General features: G+C 46.3%; 1 protein-coding gene across 4 annotated transcripts in view; it reads left to right on the top strand.

The window, feature by feature from the left end:
• Nucleotides 1-4615: 4615 nt before the first annotated feature.
• PLP1 (proteolipid protein 1) overlaps nt 4616-14331 on the top strand; it is a 59355-nt gene continuing 49639 nt past the window's right edge. The window contains exons 1-2 of one of the 4 annotated variants that reach the window (XM_024240339.3): nt 4616-5109; nt 8884-8931. The gene's annotated coding sequence lies outside the window, so the exon portion shown is untranslated. The remainder of the gene's footprint in view (nt 5110-8883; nt 8932-14331) is intronic. The other 3 variants (XM_054544061.2, XM_009235077.4, XM_054544062.2) reach the window with 3 other exon arrangements.

A 14331-nucleotide genomic window follows, 5' to 3' on the forward strand; every position in this document is an offset into this window, starting at 1 on the left:
ACCCTGAGAGTTGGTAGGAGCCAAGCACCTTCAGGCCCATCTCACCTCTGGGAAAATTCAGCACCACCCTGCTTTGTTTCTGGTACAACTTTCCCATGTAGAAGTGATTCTGCCTCTAGAAAATTAACCCCTCTATGTCAGGCATCATGTTAGGTGTTTCCATAGCCATGATTTTTGCCAACTCGTAGCATCATTGTCCCCAGAAACAAGCTCAGAAATGGCAAGTGGAGAGACAGACTTCATAGACAGGATTCCTGACACTCAGTGGTCTCTCCATAACACAGTTGCCTATGGATAGGCTGGGCAGAGCCTAACTCATGGGAAATACTTGCTAAACGTGTGTTGCATGAAGGAACAAATGAGAGAATGTGTGAACGAACTGAAGAGAGAAGAGAATCATGGTGAGAGCTCCTCCACTCCCTTGCTGCTTCACTGCTCCCATGGACCTAAGCAGAAGGACATGTGTTTTTTTTACACGACAGTTTTATTGACCAGGGACACCCTTCAAATAATGCTGATGAAAGGGTTTGCCAGGACCGCATTCCCATTCAATGAATGCAGACAGGATCTTCTTTTGAAACCTCTTCATGAAAGGGGGCAGACTTGGCTGTCAGACTGCCTAGGTTTAAATCCTGACACTACCACTTACTAGCTCCATGACCTTTTCCAAGTGTCATAACCAGTCTAAGTCTCTGTTTCCCTATGTGCGAAGTGAAGTCATAAATAATACCTACAAGGCCGAGGCAGGAGGATCACTTGAGATCGGGAGATCGAGACCAGCGTGGCCAACATGGTGAAACCCCATCTCTACTAAAAATACAAAAATTAGCAGGATGTGGCGGCGGGTGCCTGTAGTCTCAGCTACTCGGGAGGCTGAAGCAGGAGAATCGCTTGAACCCGGGAGGCAGAAGTTGTAGTGAGCCAAGATCGGGCCACTGCACTCCAGCCTGGGTGATGGATCGAGAGTCTGTCTCAATCAATCAATCAATCAATCAAACCTATGCCATCAGAATTGTCATGAAGATTAAATGTGATAATAGATATAAAGCTCTAAAGTAGGGTTAGGCACATGATCAACACTCAAAAAACCCCGACTGTTACTATTCTCCACCCTGCAGCCTTTGTTTCCCTTCATCTGCTCTGTGGGCTAAAATGGTTTTACTAAACTGTCCCCTAGCTCAGGGAGATGGGATGGTGGTGGTGTGGCGGGACACCAGAAGAGAGGGCGTGGGATTTCAAGAAAACACCATAGAGAACTCACCCAATGCAAAGACCAACACTTACTAGGCCATCAGAACCGCAGCTGATAAAATATCCTGGAAGAGGGCTTAGCTCTGGGAGAAGAGAGGTGGTTGGAAATATTTGTCTAGGGAAGCAGGGACAGGAATTGTGGGGACAGAAAAAAACAGAGATCGAAGGGAAAGTAAGGATGGGAGACAGGAGAAGAAAAGGTTTGGGAGAGACAGGGAGGGGCTAGGAAAGCCCAGAAGGAGCTAAATCGCTACTGGAACATTAAGCACAAATGAGGGGGAATAAAATTAACATCTTTATTGAAAAGAAAAACAAAGAAGTAAGAAATATCCCTGTTTGGGGAAATCCTGTTTGGGGAAATCTTGTGTAGAATGGAGCAGGTGCTGGGGGCCTTTGGAGGCTGGTTGCCATGGCGATGCTATATGTCATGTTTTCTATTACCCTGTGAATATGTTAGCTGATAGTTTCTTTCTGCTCCAGTTTCTAAGACCAGGGCTTAGCCCTTGGTAAAGCTTTGATCATTCCCATCTCAAGCACATTGGTTATGCTGTGGGACCTACTGGCTTATTGTCATGTCTCCTTTTTGATATGACACAGTCCAGAAAGAAACAGGAGAAAGCATGCATGCTGGGGAGTTGGAGGGAGAAGACTTTTCTGTGCACCTCTTGTCACACGGATGAGAAGGCAAGTTTAGCAGGTGGGAGCACCTTGGCCATAGGAAGACTGGGGAGACTTTTAGTGACTCCACCCTTTTCTAGGTGAATCCAGCTAGGCACTTCTCTGGGACACTAGGTTAACCAGTCATCCTCATTTGTCAAAGATATTAAGGATCCAATTAATATCAAGACTGAGGATTTCCTGGGATACAGAATTTTCAATGCTAAAACTGGGAGAGTACCAGGCAACCCAGGAGGGTTGGTCTCCTTAAGAAAAAATCCACTCAGAAATTCCAAGGTGGCTGGGCGCGGTGGCTTACGCCTGTAATCCCAGCACTTTGGGAGGCCGAGGCGGGTGGATCACCTGAGGTCAGGAGTTCGAGACCAGCTTGACCAACATGGAGAAACCCCTTCTCTACTAAAAATACAAACAAACAAACAAACAAACAAAATTAGCCGGACGTGGTGGCGCATGGCAGTAATCCCAGCTACTTGGGAGGCTGAGGCAGGAGAATCTCTTGAACCTGGGAGGAGGAGGTTGCGGTGAGCCAAGATTGCACCGTTGCACTCCAGCCTGGGCAACAGGAGTGAAACTCTGTCTAAAAAAAAGAAATTCCAAGCTAAAGAGAGCCTACACTCTTCCGAGCCTGATATTAGAAAAAACGACATGCAGAGACCAGAGATAGCTTTTGAGAGAAAGTCACTATTAAACCCAGGCTTGTAAACATGGGCGGTGGTTTACTAGCTCAGTTTTTGCCACCAACCCATTTTCCTCATACTATGTAGTATGTCAAGAGATTCCTGGCTAGGCGCGGTGGCTCATGCCTGCAGTCCCAGCACTTTGGGAGGCCAAGGCAGGTGGATCACCTAAGGTCAGGAGTTTGAGACCAGCCTGGCCAACATGGTGAAACCCCGTCCCCACTAAAAATACAAAAATTAGCTGGGCATGGTGGTGCATGCCTGTAGTCCCAGCTACTCGGGAGGCTGAGGCAGGAGAATCGCTTGAACCCAGTGGGGCAGAGGTTGCAGTGAGTCGAAATTGCACCACTGCACTCCAGCCTGGGTGACAGATGAGACTCTGCCTCAAAAAAAAAAGAAATTCTCCAAATTCGAGCAACCTCTTGGGGTCCTTGTTAAAATGCATTCTTGGGCCCCACCATTACTGCTTGGGCCCCACCATTCTTGGGCCCCACCATGACTGCTCACTAAAATGCTCTCAGGCGAGTGCAGCCTAGGTATCTGTATCTTATCAAGTTTTCCTGGTGACTCTGATACACATAGTCTGTGGGCTAGGCTTTGGGAAAGCCCACGTGGTGGTAGTCAGAGTTTGACAAGTGGAAGCCAATAAGCATCCAGACCTCAGAGAGCCTCACTCCTCTAAGACAAAACTGTTTGGAAATGACCCGGGCCGGGGAAAGGAACTCACCTCGCCCTTCCACCTGCACCAACTTCTCCTTCACTCTTTGCCTGTTTGATGCCTTCTCTTTCTTTCTCAGTGTCCAGATTTAAACATCATCTCCTTGGAGTTTTTATTTATTTATTCGTTTTTTGACATGGAGTCTCCTTATGTCACCCAGGCTGGAGTGCAGTGGTGCACCTTGGCTCACTGCAACCTCTGCCTCCCGGGCTCAAGCGATTCTCCTGCCTCAGGCTCCCGAGTAGCTGGGTTTACAGGCGCCTGCCACCAGGCCTAGCAAATTTTTGTATTTTTTTAGTAGAGACGGGATTTTGCCATGTTGGCCAGGCTGGTCTCCAACTCCTGACCTCATGTGATCCACCCACCTCAGGCTCCCAAAATGCTGGGATTACAGGCATCAGCGACCTCACCCAGCTGCCTTGGAGTTTTTTCCTGGCCCCTTACCCAATCTTATTGGTGCTCACAACATCTTGGGTTTTTAAAAAACTCTATTGTGTGTGATTCTTCAGAGATGCTCCTCCTTAGTAGCCTCTAAGCTCCACGAGGGTGAGGCCTGGGCCTAATTTTCTCATTGCTGTGCACCCTACAGCACCTAGTTTAGGGCCAGGCACAGGGTAGGTGCCAGCTAAATATTTGTAAATGAATACATGAATGAATAAATACAAGAATGGATGAGGAGGCACTGGTGCCTGCCCTAGCTTGGACAACAGTGCTGAGTGTCAGTTGCTCCATGGGGGCTCATCTTAGCTGCTCTGGTGGCAAGGTTTCTTGCAGCATCATTGTCTTAGTCAGCTAGGGATGCCATAAAAAAATACCACTGACTGGGTGACTAAAAAATAAGCGAAATTTAGTTCTCACAGTTCTGGAGGTTGGAAATCCAAGACCAGGGTGCCAAGATGGTCAGGTTCTGCTGAGGGCCCTCTTTCTAGTGAAGGAAATCAAAATATTTTACCCCAAAATATAATTTTTTGACACATTTTGAAATGACTGCTCAGAGGGCCTGCAAACTCAAGTAGCCTTGCAAAGCTGTCTTCTGTAGGGGAGATTTGCATTTGTAGAGAAAACCTGCATCGCTGCAGCCAGACTTTCCAAAGGCCTTTCCTTTTCGGGATCTAGGAACAATTAACTGAGATTCTGACAACTTTAAAGGTCTGAAAGGAACATTTACCACCTATTCTCTGTGAGAGCTGCTACCTGTGAGGTTTCATTTACATAACAAGACTGCATTTGCTGGCCAGGCCTCCTCTTCTTTCTCGCATTAACCTGTTTTGCCACTCCAGGCCCCCATTCTTTCTGTAAGAGAGAGAGCGCGTGCACCCTAGTCTCTTCCTCTTACTTTTATTTTATTATTTCTTTGAGATGGTGTCTCATTCTGTCGCCCAGGCTGGAGTGCCGTGGTGTGATCACAGCCCACTGCAGTCTCGACCTTCCTGGCTCAAGCGATCCTCCCACCTCAGCCTCCTGAGTAGCTGAGACTACAGGCACTTGCCACCACACCCGGCTAATTAAATTTTTTGTTTTGTTTTGTTTTAGGGCTGGGGTGTCACTATGTTGCCCAGGCTGCTCTGGAACTCCTGGGCTCAAGTGATCCTCCTGCCTCTGCCTCCCAAAGTGTTGGGATTACAGGCATGAGCCGCCATGGCTAGTTTAAATGGTTTTTCAGGGTCACATATCTCGGAAGATATGTGGGATGTAAACCCAGCAGCCTGGCCCCAGAGCCCATGGTCTTCATGGCAGCAGCATGTGTGCTGCCTCTCATGTGTACAAGTGAATGAAGAATGAAAGGTAAGCAGCGCACCGTGGTCATCCCCGCAGCCAGGAGCCTCCAGAGGTGCCATTCTGTCTCTCAAGTCCCTGGGTTTTGGGGACTCCCTGTCACAACCCCTTTGGGGTAGCCTCCCACCCCTGCCACTGCATCTCTTCCTCCCCTTGTCTTCTCTCTGTCTAATTGTGAGCGCTGCGCTAAGTAGGTCACTCCCACCGAGGGCTTTTTTTTTTTTTTTTTTTTTTTTTTTTTTTGAGACAGAGTCTTGCTCTGTCGCTCAGGCTGGAGTGCAGTGGCCCGAACTCACTGCAACCTCCGCCTCCCGGAGTCAGGTGATTTTCCTGCCTCAGCCTTCTGAGTAGCTGGGACTACAGGCACCTGCCATCACATCTTGCTAATTTTTGTATTTTTAGTAGAAACAGGGTTTCACCATATTGGCCAGGCTGGTCTCAAACGCCTGACCTTGTGATCCGCCTGCTTTGGGCTCCCAAAGTGCTGGGATTACAGGCGTGAGCCACCGCGCCTGGCCTCACCCAGGGCTTTTAATGAGAAGTTTTGCCATACCAAGGCAGCAAAGATGAATAATTCAGTGAAGAAGGAATGTTATTCTTTTTTTTTTTTTGAGTTGGAGTTTTACTCTTGCTGCCCAGGCTGGAGTGCAATGGTGCAATCTTGGCTCGCCGCAGCCTCTGCTCCCAGGTTCAAGCGATTCTCTTGCCTCAGCCTCCCGAGTAGCTGGGATTACAGGCATGAGCCTCCATGCCTGGCTAATTTTGTATTTTTAGTAGAGGTCGGGTTTCTCCAAGTTGGTCAGGCTGGTCTCGAACTCCTGACCTCAGGTGGTCCGCCCGCCTCGGCCTCCCAAACTGGTGGGATTACAGGCATGAGCCACCACGCCCCGCCTTTTTCTTTTCTTTTTTTTTTTTTTTTTTGAGACGGAGTCTTGCTCTGTCACCCAGGCTGGAGTGCAGTGGCACAATCTCAGCTCACTGCAACCTCCACCTCGCGGATTCAAGTGATTCTCCTGCCTCAGCCTCCCGAGTAGCTGGGACTACAGGCACCCACCACCACGCCCTGCTAATTTTTGTATATTTAGTAGAGACGGGGTTTCACCATGTGGGCCAGGCTGGTCTCGAACTCCTGACCTCAGGTGATCCACTCGACTCGGCCTCCGAAAGTGCTGGGATTATAGGCTTGTGCCATCTCGCCCAGCTGGGAATGTTATTCTTTCACAGAAGACTCCCTTGACAGTGGGAGAGGCAGGGAAGGACTGCTTATTATGGGAGGAGTGGGGGCTGGGGTGACAGAAGTAGAGAGGTGAGGAGGAGGAAAGCCCCACATGAATCACTAGCAGAATTCTGAGGGATCCTTGTCAAAGCCTCTGCCATTTAGGAGTTAAGCCTACTTAGGCTGGTGCAAAATCCCCAGTAATCTGATGGCTTTTGCCCCATAAAGCAGCGATCTCTTTACGACCAATGCCTACTTCCAAAGAGAGGTGTTGTCATATCTAGGGGTGATGGCCTGTTTTCTTAATTCACTGAAATTTCAAAATGATTAAGACTACTCAAAGGGGAAAGAGGACAGATGGAGGGGAGTGATGTGCATTCCCAGTCCTCATTCAATGCCTGTTGTGGGGTGGCAGGGGGGTTGCTAATCCTTAGACAGCAACTTTCAGAAGACATAAAACGGTTTTCCTGATGATGTGTTTCGAATTCTGACAGAACATATGAGATGCAAGCCTTCTTCTCAATTGTCAGTTAGCCATTTGGGACATAGAACTGGGGCTCTAGTTCACCCTTGTCTGAATAAAATGCAGCAATCTTTTTTTAGATGGAATCTTTCTGTGTTGCTCTGGCTGATCTCAAATTCCTAGGCTCAAGATATCCTCCCCTCAGCCTCCTAGGTAGCTAGGAAGACAGGCATAGGCCACCAGCAAGCAGTAATCTTTTTGTGGGAGTTGGCATCTGACACAAAGCAAGTTTTCTAATGCTTTATGTGCCAAAAGGATCCAGTGGCTTATACTCTGGTGCTCTAGAATAAGAAGAGTGGATTTTAGCCCCTGTTCTACTACTTCTTGGCTGTGTGACCTTAGACAATTTATAACACTTCGCTGATCTTCAGTGTCCTTATTTAAAAACTGAGTAGCTGTAACAAAACTCTCTCATGCTTGCTGTGAAGACTGTAGGAAATAAAAATGTATTTTTTAAACGGAAACTTTGTACATATGTAAGGGATATTTACAAGTAGAAAGGGGTACTTGGCAACTTCTCTGTACTTAGCACACTCTCACCTGAGCCCCTTTGGATAAACTGATTTGCTAGGGTTGAGAACAAAGTATGTGGCCATGGAACTGTTTCTATGCAAACCTAACTGACATGTCAGAAAGCCAAATAGTGATCTTAGTCTCAATGGCACTTTCCTATCACCAGAGGCATAGAGAGGCAATCTTTGGAGTCCAAGGTATCTGAGTTTGGTACTAGGTTCTGCCATTTATTAACTATGTGGGAAAATTAATCAACATCCTTGAGCCTCATGATTGTCATCTGTGGAACAGAATTAATAACAGTTTCTGTCCCTCAAAAATGTCCTAAGTTTTAAATTAGAATGTCCATATGTAGTCCATAGCACAGGCTCTGACACAGTAGCTTTTCAATAAATGGAAGCTTTAGATGCTGCTGTTATTTTAAAAGAGCGAAAAACTCTGAGATTTTACATATACTAAGATTCGTTTAAAATTTCTTCACTATAGTCTGGGCAATATAATGAGACCCCATCTGTACAAAAAAATTTAAAAAATTAGCCAGGTGTAGGGGTGAGCATCTGCAGTCCCACCTAACTACTTGGGAGGCTGAGGTGGGAGGATCACTTGAGCAGAGAAGGTCAAGGCTGCAGTAAGCCATGATTGCACCACTGCACTCCCCAGCCTGAGTGACACAGTCAGACCCTGTCTCAAAAAAAAAAAAAAAAAAAAAGGTCTTTACTGAATGCCAACCATGTGCCAAGGAATACTAGAGATACAGTGGTGGCCAAATTACCTGACTTTCAACAAGCATTTGGGAGTGAGTGAAAGCAAGACTCTATTCTGGCTCAGAAATTAATATGCCTAAGCTGTTAAGGTCTTGGAGGCTGAGGCTGAAGCGGAGATGATTTTTTTTTAGACTCTGGGACTCAGCTACTCACTAAAGGAATGGGAAAGTGTGCAGATAGTATCAGGCACAGGAGGACATACAGAGGAAGAAAGGTAGTGTTTTTAAGGAGGAAGTAGTACTACTTCCCTTTGCAATAGGAAAAACCAAACCAAATAAGGAAACAAAATGAACAAGTAACGCTTCACTAGCTGTGGACAGGACAAAAACACCAAGGGGCCTCACCTGAGTTTTTCCTTTCCAACATTCTGCCTTTTCCTTGTCAAAGCAGGAATTTAAGAAAGGATCTAAGAATTCATTCATACCTCTGTGTTGTAGGACCAATGTGAATTGCCTGGAGACTAGCCTCAGGAGTGAGTGATATCATAGTCAAGTCCCAGTTCATTGTGGGTCAAGGAATCTGGCTCCAGCCTCAGTTTCTTAGGAAAGAAGCCAGTGGGAGTTACACAGCCTCTGATATAACTTGAAAAACTGCCCACCTTGGCAGATGGTTATCCATCCATGGGGCTCAGTGACCTGTGATCAGATGGAACCAAATGAGGGCTGTGGCAATGGTGCCTTTGGGAGGCTTGGTGAGGCAGAGTTGGAGGTCGGAGAAGCTAAGTTGCCCTGAACCTTTCCTGAGGAATGTGTCTTCTGTTTCTTTAGAAAGTTACACTCTCACCAATGACCAGCTGCCTTCTGGGTGAAGTGAAAGTGAGTACCCTGCTGACTTTTACTTTCTGTCTCCTCTTCTTGGCTTTGGTTCAAGACGGAGCAAATCACTTTGTGCTGCAAAGAGCTGACTGACACCCCTACGCACTGCATCATCTTGCTTTTGGGGAATGGGGAAGAGAATGGGCAGGGTTGGCCTTCATCAAGACCGTTAAGGGTTAACACAAGTTGGCATTGGAGGCCCTTACCACCTTCCCAAGAGAGATCCTGAGACATGCTGCCTAATGGAAACTTGCCATTCCTCACTTCAGCATTCCCTTTCCTCTCTCTGCCTCTTTCCTCCTTCAACTTCCACAGCTCCCCAGGACCAGTTTAATTTGTCCAGTATTGAAATCATCCCAGGCAAAGCAGCCAGCCTCCTCTCTTTACTAACAGCTGGAGTGAGGACTGAGGAGGCCTGGAGGCTTACTGGTTGCCATGGTGAGAAGCAGGCCCTGAGAGGATTATGAGCAGGGAGCTGGAGTTTTTTTGTTTGTTAGTTTTGATGAGTTTTGTTTGCTTTTCTTTCTGCACCCACCTGCCCCCCTGTTTCCTTCCCACCTACCCCTCCAGAGTCTCAAACCACTAAAGCAGAAGGAGATTACTAGGAGCAAAATCAGCTCCTGACGTGAGCTACACTAAATCCAGGCTGCCCTGCTGAGGGTAATTGGTGTGTACTTTGTAAAGTAGACTCTGGGAGAGCCAAGTTTGGAAGGCAAGATGTACCACCTTTGTGGCATGGCACAGCATCCTGAGGCAGAGGGGGCCTGCTAGGGGAGGAGGGGGCGTTGAAGCTCTCTGAAGCCTCCACACTTTTTCCTTTCTGGCCAAATAGGAAAGTCGCAGGCAAACTAAAAGCCAGTTTAGGCTGAGAAAGGCAGCTAAGTCCTGAACTCCTGTCCTGTGTCTGCCACACCCCAAGGTCCCTTTCTACCAGAGTCCAGGCACCCACTCCACAAAATCTCCTTCAATCAGCTTCCTCTCTTCCCACTGGTGACCAAGGCAGATCATATTCATAGAGAAGATATGAGCTCCTGAAAGGGTGTGAGGTTATTATGTTACATCTATTCCTGTTGTTATTAGTGTTTTTGTGTTATTATTATTATTTTGAATTAGTTCCCTTCAATTTAATCCATGGCTCTGAGAATGGAGACAGCTGATTCAGGGAGACTTTTTGGACTGGGTACCTGAACTGCACTAAAAAATGACCTTGCTTCCTTATTAATTAGTAACCTGGGGCTGAGGAGCAATAAGAAAGGAGAAGCGCATGGGAAGGAAACTCTGAGCGGACCAGCAAGGCCAGATAATGGCCAATGGTGAAGTCTCAGTGTCTCCTATCTCCTCTTTCATTCTGTGGCAACTGCATAAAGCTACCTTGATTCGAGGATCATCTCAGAGTGAAAATATCCAATGGTGTCCCTGTACTTCTAGTTCAATCCTTTTATCCATCCCAGCCTAGGAATGGGTACCCTCCTCCCTTTTTGACCCTCCAAACATGTATTCTCAGTTTCCAAGGTTTCTATTTATCCTCACTTAGGTGTTGCTTTATGTATACTCTCAAAACCTTTTCTTTTGTCCATGTTTTATTTTCCCAGCAAGATGGCATATTTCCTGAAGGCAGGTTCTGCGTCACAAACTCCACTAGAATCCCTCTTCTTCAGGGCTCTGAATACGATGGGAGCTTGGTGAATGTATCTTGACTTACTGCTCATGAAGCAAGAGCCACGGGAAAGGTCCATGCTATGAATAACAGGCATAAAATAGGAGAAATTGGCTTATTACATACAAAAATAAGATTAAATGCTTATGTCATGCCATGTACATAATAAACACTAGAGGTATTGCACACTTAAACATGAAAGGCAAAAGTTTACAACTATAGAAATACTGGAGAGGCTGGGCGTGATGGCTCATGCCTGTAATCCCAGCACTTTGGGAGGCCGAGGCAGGCGGATCACGAGGTCAGGAGTTCGAGACCAGCCTGACCAACATGGAGAAACCCCGTCTCTACTAAATTTTTGGTAGAGACGGGGTTTCTCCATGTTGGTTAGGCTGGTTTGGAACTCCTGACCTCCAGGTGATCCGCCCACCTCAGCCTCCCAAAGTGCTGGGATTATAGTTGTGAGCCACCACGCCTGGCCAACATTTCTATATCCCCCTAGAACTACTCTCACAGGTACACAAAGTAGCTTGCATGAAATGTTTGTTGCAATATTGTAATACAGAGAAACTGAAAACAACCTAAATGTCCATCAACAGAGGAATGGATAAATAAAATGCAAAATATGCAAATCATGGAATATTATATAGTGGTTAAAATGAACATATTAGTTTCACAGTTATCAACAGAATTAGCTCTCAATAATTATAATATTACATGAAACAAAGAAGCAGAGAAGATGTACAGAACAATACCATTTATGTAAATCAAACACACAAGAGTGCACATCTGGCCGGGTGCAGTGGCTCACGCCTGTAATCCCAGCACTTTGGGAGGCCGAGGCGGGTGGATCACCTGAGGTCAGGAGTTTGAGACCAGCCTGGCCAACATGGTGAAACCCTGTCTCTATTAAAAATACAAAAAATTAGCCGCGCATGGTGGCGGATGCCTGTAATCTCAGCTACTCTGGAGGCTAAGATAGGAGAATTGCTTGAACCTGGGAGGTGGAGGTTGCAGTGAGCCAAGATTGCATCATTGCACTGCAGCCTGGGCAACAAGCGTGAAATTCTGTCTCCAAAAAAAGAGTGCATATCCATCATGAAAGGAGATGGGATTGGGAAGGGTGATAAAGAGGGAAATAAATAAAGTAAAAATAAATAAAAATAGAAATAAAATGATACAAAGTGGGCCATGCATAAACTGATGATGATAATATGACTCTAACAGTATTCCAGTCAATGAAATTCTTTGCACCTGAAGCACACCCCTTACCCTGAAGGAAAAAAAAAAAAAAAAGAAAGAAAGAAATGGGATAAGGTATAGGAAAGTGCCCAAAGCAGTGTCTGGCAACCAATACTTGCTCAGCAAAAGCAAGTTTCCATTTTCCTGCTTCACCCTTCTTCCTTGAGAGGGAAGTGGTAGTGAGCAGGGAATACTAAGAGCCCAGAAGCTAAACATCTGTTGTCTTAGTCTGTTTTGTGCTGCTATAACAGAAAACCAAAGACTAGGTAATTTATAAAGAACATAAATTTATTTCTCATAGTTCTAGAAGCTGGAGAGCTCAGGATCAAGGTGCCAGTAGATATGGTCTCTGGTTCCAAGATGGGGCCTTGCTGTATCCCCAACACTGCACCCTCAAACAGATAAGGCAGAAGGGCTTGAGAGTGAACCAACTCCCACAAGCCCTTTTTATAGTGACATTAATCCATTCATGTGGTTGGAGCCTCCCAAAAGGCCCATATTCCAACACTGTCACTTTGGAGATTAATTTCCAGCATATGAATTTTAAGGAATACATCCGAGTCCATGGCACCTGAACATTTAGACCTGTCCTTGGATGTCAATTGGTCCACCTGGAGGAGGTGCCACTGCTGAAGGGCACCAAAAGTGAAACAAAAGCACCTCGTTGGAGACCAGCAAGGGGCCTCCACAGCCTGAATGTTTCTCATTGGGATGTGAGCTCCCTTTGTTCCTCATAATCCCAATTCCACCATCTTTGTGCTGAGAACTTGATCCAAGGAGCCTAATCAGTAAGGCTGCTAGCTTGGCAGTCCTGTATTTAATGAAACCAACCTCTCTATTCACTCAAGGATCATTAAAAAGCTTTATTTCTTCTGACAGATGCAACACTACACTTGCCCAGAGATTCCCCTGGCTGCTCTGAGAAATGGGCAGCATAGCTCAGGAAGCTGAGGGCCGAGACACCTGAAAGCTGGTTTAAGGAAACTGCCAGGCTGGGTGTGGTGGCTCATGCCTGTAATCCCAGTACTTTGGGAGGCTGAGGCGGGTGGATACCTGAGGTCTGGAATTCGAGACCAGCCTGACCAATATGGAGAAACCCCGTCTCTACTAAAACATACAAAATTATCCGGGCATGATGGTGCATGCCTGTAATCCCAGCTACCCGGGAGGCTGAGGCAGGAGAATCGCTTGAACCCGGGAGGCAGAGGTTGTGGTGAGCCGAGATTGCGCCATTGCACTCCAGCCTGGGCAACAACAGCAAAACTCTGTCTCAAAAAAAAAAAAAGAAAGAAAGGAAAGAAAGAAAGAGAGAGAGAAAGAAAGAGAGAGAAAGAAAAGAAAGAAAGAAAGAAGGAAAGAAAGAAAGAAAGAAGGAAAGAAAGAAAGAAAGAAAAGAAAAGAAAGAAAGAAAAAGAAAGAGAGAAAGAAAGAAAACGACCTTTCTTGAATAGGGACACAGTATGAACACAAAGGCAGGGATGGTGTTTGATTGAGTATACCCAGACACTTAGCTGAAGGGTCTCTGGTAGGCAAATGCTCAGACAGCCTGCTTTTTACCTGTTTCAGCTTTGATTTCTACTGAAGGCCGATCATTTTAGCCCAACCTAGCTTCAGCCTGAAGATAGCCAGTTCTAGAGATAGTAGCCTTTAGAGACCTTCTGCTAGAGAAGAGAAGAGAAGAGAAAACAATGGGCAAATCCTTGCTCCCAAGGACATGGTTTTAGGAAGAGCAATCCCTGAGACTTGAGTGGTGACAATGGAGACAACCACACAGGAATGCAAGTCTCCAGTCTGGCTCTGACCTACTTTATAGCTGGGGAATAACATTTCCTTGCAGTGGTCCCAAGACAGAAGCAGGCCAGTTTTCTACAAACTAGGAAAATGGTATAGATGAGAAAGGAACAGACAAATATATATGGGGTCATAAAAGGGAAAGACTTCTGCAAAGAGCACTTGCTTATCATTTTTTTTTCACTTCTCCTGAGCCAAGCTCCTGCTGGCTAGGATTGTCATTGGGCCAGTGTCAGGACCTGACATCAACCTTGGTTTTAGCAATACCGAGAAACAAGGAGGCCTGGTCCTACCAGCCACAAAGCTGCTTGACTGTCTGCCTAGGGGAAAAGGAATTCGGCCACATGGTAAGAGTCCGTATTTGTGCACACTTGTCTCCTCGCCTTCATTTCGTCTTTATCTCTACCTCCTCCCCCAACCCCAAGCTGTGGGGTATTTGGTCCTCCTGGCTCCTTTCTCTACATCTGTTGTCTATCTGTCCTTTTTGCATCCAAGGTCAGGCAATTGGGATTTGCTGATTTAAAATTTGTATTTAAAGATTTTGCATGCTGCCAGCTCAGGAACACAAATGGAGTACCAGTCCGCTCTGGATACTCTTTTGTCCAGTGTCCTTGGTGGGATGAGGGAGGGAGGCAGGAAGAGCTAGGGCCAGGTGATAAGGGAGTACTGCTGGTTATGTGTCCCAAAGCATACTTCTTCAGCTCTATTAC

This window comes from Pongo abelii, chromosome X (genome assembly GCF_028885655.2).
Source record: "Pongo abelii isolate AG06213 chromosome X, NHGRI_mPonAbe1-v2.0_pri, whole genome shotgun sequence".
NCBI classification, from domain to species: domain Eukaryota; kingdom Metazoa; phylum Chordata; class Mammalia; order Primates; family Hominidae; genus Pongo; species Pongo abelii.